Source organism: Rousettus aegyptiacus, unplaced genomic scaffold (genome assembly GCF_014176215.1).
Source record: "Rousettus aegyptiacus isolate mRouAeg1 unplaced genomic scaffold, mRouAeg1.p scaffold_m13_p_5, whole genome shotgun sequence".
In the NCBI taxonomy this organism is placed as follows: domain Eukaryota; kingdom Metazoa; phylum Chordata; class Mammalia; order Chiroptera; family Pteropodidae; genus Rousettus; species Rousettus aegyptiacus.
This window is the reverse complement of record NW_023416308.1, coordinates 23,421,800-23,429,272: the sequence shown is the minus strand read 5'-3', so window position 1 is coordinate 23,429,272 and position 7,473 is coordinate 23,421,800. Positions and strand designations below refer to the sequence as shown.

The window sequence follows — 7,473 nt, the reverse complement described above, 5'->3', positions numbered from 1 at the left end:
CAATGAAGTGTTCAAGTGTATAACCTGTAGTCGTACGTAGCATTCTCTTATTTTAAAATTTCTGCTGTATCACACCTGCCATCCCTCCTACTTTTCACCAGGGTAGTGAAGATCCTAAATCTTGCCAGGCATCAACTAAAGAGTGTGAGAGTCAGAGGGGGAATGATAGGTAGCCTCTTGTGGCAGGTCATAGCTGAGTGGTCATCAAAGGGAGAGAAAGAGCTCCCAAGATCAATATTTAAAACCCAACTACATTTGTACTAACTGGCTCAACGATTGGGAAATGCAGGTTAAAAATATATATATCCTTTAGCGATACAACCCATTTGAAAGGTACTTAAGGACAGAACTAAAAACCAGCATGTAAAGATGTTACAAACAATATAGTAAAATTCCACTGGAAACATAAAAAGACCCTAGTAACATTAGAAAACAGCAAGGCTCAATATTATAATCATGTCACTTCTGAACATGTTACTCTCTAAGTTCAAAGCAACTGCCATCAAGAATCAATAAGATTTTCATGGGACTTCACAGGCTGATTCCAAAACACGCAGTGAGAGAGCAAGGAGCCTAGAGAGCCCGGCCTAATCTGAAGAGCAAGGTGGGGGGTCCCCACCCCCAGATATAAAGATGGGTCAGAAAGCTAAAATAATGAAGGCTGTCCTGGCACAGGGTAGACAAGTAGCCTAATGATTTAGAAAAGTCTAGAAACAGACCAGAGGAAGCGTGGAAGTGGGGCAGATGGTCACACAGCACTACAGTCAGTAGCAGAGGAAAGGGACTTTCAATTCATGTCCTGGGACAGTAGTTTATCCACGTGGGTAAAAAAATATAACTGAATCTCTGTATCACGCCTTCCTTACAAATACCTGAAGATAAAGTCTGATACCCTTCAGAAGGAAACCCAGAAGGCTGTCTTTATGACTTTGGGTATGGAATATCACTTACTAATTAAGACATCAGAAGTACAAAGCAGGTTGATAAAGTAGTCCACACTCAAGTTTAAAACTTTTATATATTAAAAGATACTATAAAGTAGTGAAAAGATAGGCCACAGGCCGGGGGGGGGGAATATTTGCAGGGGACAGGGCCAACAAAGCGTTAAGATTTAGCACAAAGAGTTCTTACAAATGAGTAAGAAAAAGGCCAACCACTCAACAGTAGGAGGGGAAATACACGGTGAGTAGCTTTGATGTACAAGCAGAAAACTGGTCTCCAAAGGTCCATCAATAGGGAAATGAGTGATCAGATGGGTGTGGCCCAGCCCAGAGGTGGAATTCCTTCTGTAAAAAAACAAAATTCAGTTTTAAATCAATCATGTAAATTAATCACATAAATGCAAATTGTCTAGACACTATTAAAAGGCAGATATTGTCAGATTGAATAAACATTTAAGATCTAACTCTATTTGCCTAAAGAAATCAACTTAATTCTTTTAAAAATTAAGGGAATGAAGTTAGCATTAATGTATAGGCTAGGTGGAGAGCCTGAGGAGAGAAAGAGCAATTAGGGGGATTGTTTTATAAACTATATAAATGTCTAATCAATGTACTGTGTACTTGAAACTAACAAAATAAAATTTAAAAAAATTAAAAGATGCTAAAAGATAAACAAAGCAAAACAAAGCAAAACAAAAACTAAATTCAACTAATTAAAGATCTTACTGGCTTTATTCATCAGTTTATGAATCAGACAGCATCCAAATTAGCAGGTAGAAAGGAACTCTGAGGCAGAGGAAGCAGGAATGAGGAAGTTATAGTAGCCAAAAAAGCGAGTTGGTTATTATAAGTTCCCTTCCTTTAGGGGAGGGCAGGGGTCCAACAGTAGTTACCTAACTAGTGCCGACCAAACGATTCCTGATTAGCTGGTTTAAGGTTCCATTTCTGGGAGAGCTGAAACTGTAAAGTTAAGTCCGAGTTTGGCGACGTGGACTTTGCAGGAGAGACTCCACTTTGGGCTTGCTGTCTTGTTTTTAATGCCGTTGCACACTATGTGGAACAGGCCCCACCATGTGCCCTGGGAGCGATGTACCTCTGGCAGCCCCAAGCCACACACAAATGAACTAGAGTGACGTATGTCAATGGTAAACACAATAGGCTCACACACTGTGGATGAGAAAGGGAGCAGCAGAAAGATAACTGTGGATACAGATGTAGGTGTAGATGTGAATGTAGACACAGGCATATAGTGTGCTACTAGAGACAGTGGTATGTATCACTTAGGGGTATAAATCTATATAATAAAAGTACAAACACACACAGAATGTTGACACCAAAGTCAGGGCAGAACTGATCACTTTAGTTCTCTGATGTAGACTCTGTACTATTTACTTCTTAGGCTGGACAGTGAACATAGGACGTTTGTGATATAAGCTCTTTGTCTTTCTTTTTGATCTGAACTACTTCATAAAAATAATGATTTTGTAAACATACGGCCATAGGTTTACTTTTAAACATGGCTCTTGATTGTCACGCTGAGACCACGCTGGCAGCAGGCCTGGGTGGGTCGAGGGAGGGCACAAGAGGCAGAAGGTGCTCAGGGAAGGGTGGGACGCCAGGTGAAGGTCATGGGAGGGGGAGCCCAGATGGAGAGACGAGGGCTGGAACAAGAGTCCTACAAGGAGACAGGATTGAGGATGGAATGCCAGGCAGAAGGGGTGAGGGCAGCAGAGAGAAGCTCAAAAGTGGACCCACTGCCGAGCCATCAGCACCGTGCCTGAGGACAGCAGGCCCCGAGATGCCCCAGTCCCCCAGACCGAGACCTCTACCTCTCCCAGGGCTGCCTCTTAGCCCTGGAGTCTACTCTCTCCAAATTGGTGGGTTTTCGTCAGACGTCTCAGGACCCTGAGGACACCTGGACGTCCCTCCTCCTGCCTCCTCTGGGGTAAGGCAGGGGTTGGGAGCCAAGCCCCACGACCCAGGTGCACATCTTCCGTTTCTCTTTCTGGACACTCGTTTCTGAAGTTCGAGGCCCAGTGTTACTCTGTACTGGTTGCTGCTGGTGAAATTTTGGAAAGTTTATGCGATCAGTTTTGTTCATTTAGCTAGATATTAGGAAAGAGATTCTATGCCGCCCTCTGTCATCTTAAACTGGAAGTCTTTTTGTTTTTGTTTTTCCCCTTCATGTACAGGTAATCCTCAACCGTCCACAATTGCCAACCAATCACATCCCACCTTCACGGGTGTAGCGGTGGCACCCCCAACCCGTGGCTCCAATCTGGACTTTAGTGTGTGATCTCACCTCACAGGGCACTCTCGATGTCAGCACAGTGGGGGGCCCAGCTGCCACCCCTCTGGGAGGTGCCCACACAGTTCAGCGAGGGTTTGAAAGCTGGGCTGCGTAGATCTGAGGAGAAGCCTCAGGACATATGGACTTCCGGGATAGGAGTGCCCCAGTTCACTCACCCAGAGGAATTTTGCACATTTCTTCTATGACACCCTGCCAGGAAAGATTTCATTTAAAGAAAGGATTTTACTCCTAAATATCAAAACAAACTCAAAGCCACCGTTTTACTGCATTTTCCCCTCTTGTTTTATGATGAATAGAACACCACAAAATGAAAAGTGCTGATACTACCAATGAACATTGGGCTGAAAACTTTCATGCTCACCAGCGTAAACTGACCACACAGCCCACTGTGAAGAAAAACTCAGGATGAAAGATGTGTTAAGAACCAGAGGCGGGGTACAGGGGGGTCCACCAGTGGTGGAGTGTGGAAGGCCCCCGACCAGAGACCGAGCCCTCCCACAGCGCTGGTGCCCACTGGGCTGTGCGGACGCCGTGTCCCTCCCGTCCCCTCGGTTTCATAGTCGTTCCAGGGCAGTCGGCGACCTGCTCAGAAGCACACAGGTAACGGGGAACAGCCACTGAACAGATCTACCTGGGCAGCAACTGCGGGGCTGCGCCCTTGGCCACGTGGAAGCCCCAGGGCCATGACAGGCCAACGCCATGTGTACGAGGACGGGTGGGAAGTGGCTGGGGAGAGGCAGTCACAGAAAAGAATAAACGTTGGCTTCTGGCAGTTGATTTCTGAAGAAAGAATTACTTTGTTTATTTCTTAAAGGATGCCTAACATTCATGAAAGATGAAAAGAGTTCCGGAGATTGGTTGTACAACAATGTGAATATAATTAGCACTGCTGGATTGTACACTTAAAAACAGGTAAGAGGACAAATTTTATGTTATCTATATTGTACCATAATTTAAAAAGGGTGGGGGTGCCTCAGGTCTACAGCAGAATTCTGAAGAGCACACCTATTTGTCTTCTGCATCCCGTCCCATTTTAGTTTGCTTCAGCACACCTCGAGGCACCAGCTTTGGCTTTAAAAACCAGGTTCCTGAGGAATGAATGAAGTGGTCGTCGCCGCCATCGGGAGGCACGAGGTGGGCACAGAGCTGGGCTGGGAGGAGGCAGGGCACAGAAAGGATGCTGTGTGTGATGGAGTGAAAGGGGCAGCACGGCTGTGCGAAAACCCAACCGGCCAGCAAGGGGGGACAAAGGTCACCAGCAAGGCCTGCTGCCGCCTCGGCTCTCAGCGCCGCACAGAGACCGTGACCCCAGCCCCACAAGGGGCCGGACTTGAGTCCAACCTGACATCTTGGAAGAAAAGGAGCCATAAAATCCAGCATAATCATCAAAACCAGTGTTAGAAAAGTTAGAGACGAGAATTAAAATAGAACCTGTCGTTTCTTCCTGCTCAAGCCACTGAAGACCCTGGAATCCTAGCCACTGAGGCTTGAAAAGGCAATGCAGGTTCTGGGCTCTGTCATTGTCCCCAGGAGCTCTCTCCTGAGCCATTAGGTCCCTGCACCCCCCAAGGAGCAGCCAGCGCAGGGCTGGCACAGCCCTCCCGGCGCTGTCTGGTGGCTTTCGCCTTGGAGATGGCTGCACCCTGAGTCTCAGCCTGCATCCTTGGTAAATCCTACCTGTCCTTCAGGGGTGACTTCCTCAGGCGGACTTTCCCTGACAGCAAATCTGAACGCGCCCTTTCACTGCACTTGCGTGAATTTTTGTGTTGTGCTATTATCTGCTCACTTCTCTCGCCCCAACAATCTGTCCCGCTCGGTTCCATATCCCAGAAATAATCACTTGTTGAAGGATGTATGAAAAAGCAAAGCCGTGAAAGAGGAAAAGACTCATGTGCTGTCACTCAGCAAACCTGAGGCCCAGCTGACTTCCCAGGGCAGGCCCTCCGGGACACTGGCCCGAACTCAGGGAACGGCAGCTTTTCAGGAACCCGCTGCTCATAAAAACCGCATCATTTTCTAAGTTGAGCATATTTGGGGAAAAGCTATTGTAAGCATCGCTGACACGTCATTGGCTCGGTGTCCCAGTCCTCTTTTCGAAACCTTCCCCAGCCTCGCCCAGGAAGCACCTGGGCTGACATCACCCTCCCGTCATCCAGCGGAGGACAGCGCATCCTGTGCTGTGTCCTCCAAAAGCAAACAGAGCACATCCCTGGGAGCGGCTGGGAGCCTGGGCACGGCGGACACAGCCCCATGCCAAGAGAAACTCTGCACTCTGCAAACAAAGACCCTTTCCTTGCTCCCGACATGATGGCACCTCACTCCCCAGTGGCTCAGGAGAGTGGGTCAGACCACGCCGGGCACAGGGAGGCCGACTCAGAAACCAGTCCCAGTCCCAGTCGCCACTGTGCGGGTCCAGCTATCCCAAGTGCGAGGGCAGGCACGACTCTCCCGTGGTGATGGAAACCTGTTGGCACGGTGGGTAGGACTGAGGGGAAGGGTCACGGGGAACTTTCCGGAGTGCTGGAAAAGTTCTTTCTCTAGATGGGATGTGGGTTTCATGAGGGTGTTCATCTGTCGAAACTCTAATGGGAAACAAGACCTGTGCATTTCAGTGGATGAAAATTATGCCTTATTTAAAAACAAAACAAAGTAAAACCACCCCACACCCATTAGGATGGCCACTATAGTTTTTAAAAAAAGAAAAAAAAACAGCAGAAAATAAAAAGTGTTGGTGAGGGCGTGGAGAAATTGGAAACTGCACACGTGCTGGTGGGAAGATAAAATGGTACGGCTGCGATGGAAGACAGTACGGCGGTCCCTCAAAGGTTAAAAATCGAACTATATCAAGTGATCCAGCAATCCCATTTCCGGGTTACCCAAAATCATTTAAAGAAGGGTCTTGAAGAAGTATTTGTACATCCACATTCATACCGCTATTATTCACAATAGCCAAGAGGTGGAGGCAATCCAAGTGTCCCTCGATGAGTGAATAAAGAAGCAAAATGTGGCAATATAATAAATAAAATATACAAGCAATGGAGTACTATACAGCCTTAAAAAGGAAAGAAATGCTGATGCGTGCTACAAAGTGGATGAACCTTGAAGACATTATACCAGTCACAGACGCGCGCGCGCACACACACACACACACACACACACCTGTATGACTCCACTTATGTGAAGTACCTAGAGTTGTCAAATTCATAGAGACAGATGGTAAAAGGAGATTGTCAGGAATGGGGAGTTGTTTAACAGGGACAGAGTTTCAATTTGGGAAGATGAAAAAGATCTGGCGATGGATGGTAGCCATGGTGGGTATAACAATGTGAATATACCTATGCCACTAAACTGTACACTTAAAAATGTTTAAGATGGTAAATTTTATGTTATGCGTATTTTGCCACAATAAAAAAAATGGAAACAAACAAAACCAAACAAAAGAAACCACAGTGATGACAAACAGATGTCTGTAAGCAGCATAGACAGTTCGCTCTGCTGCCAACCAGTGGCCCCTTTAAACTACAGTATCACACATATAAAATGTTTCTGAAGAAAGGATATTTTAACAGAATAGTGTCTGGGCAGAGAGATGGCAAAGCTTGAGCATTCGACTGGATTTCTGGCCAGATCCTGTACAAGCATGCACTCGAATACATGAAACCACCATTGTGACTTCTGATAATAATTTGACCTCCAAGTAGACTTTTCTACTGAGATAATTCCACAACAATCTGTGCTCCCTGTAAATTAATGTCTACTTCATGATTTTTTTTATTATAGTTAAGATTTCAGACATTTTGAGCCTGAAAAAGATTAGTTTCTAGGTTTTCAGAGGTGTATACTAGTAGACCTCAGACTTCTCCCCTGCCAGCTTTGTAAGATTAAGCATTTAATAGTTATTTGATGGTTGACTGTAAAATCTTTTTGTCATATGAAAGTTGTTATTTGTCTTTGTACCTCTGGTACTCAACATAACACCTGCTATACAGTAAGTACTCAGTAAACATTTGTCAAAGGGGAAAAAATGGTTAAGATGGTGAATTTTATATTTTATGTATTTTATCAATTTTTTTTTAAGGCTGCAGAGTGAGGGGGCAGAGGGTTTTTACAAACTCCACCTGTCCTCATTCTCGATTCTCACCCAAATGCCACGCTGCCCTGGTCCCTCTCTATGAGCCCACTTTCACAGGAAACACCAGCTGTGGGCTAGGGACCCCGCCG

General features: G+C 45.9%; 1 long non-coding RNA gene across 1 annotated transcript in view; it reads right to left on the bottom strand.

Annotated features, from left to right (window-relative positions):
- Positions 1-1,075: 1,075 nt before the first annotated feature.
- The window catches only part of LOC107521867, a 30,019-nt gene continuing 23,621 nt past the window's right edge, over positions 1,076-7,473 (bottom strand). The window contains exon 3 of the long non-coding RNA XR_001599665.2: positions 1,076-1,286. This is a non-coding gene — a long non-coding RNA (uncharacterized LOC107521867). The remainder of the gene's footprint in view (positions 1,287-7,473) is intronic.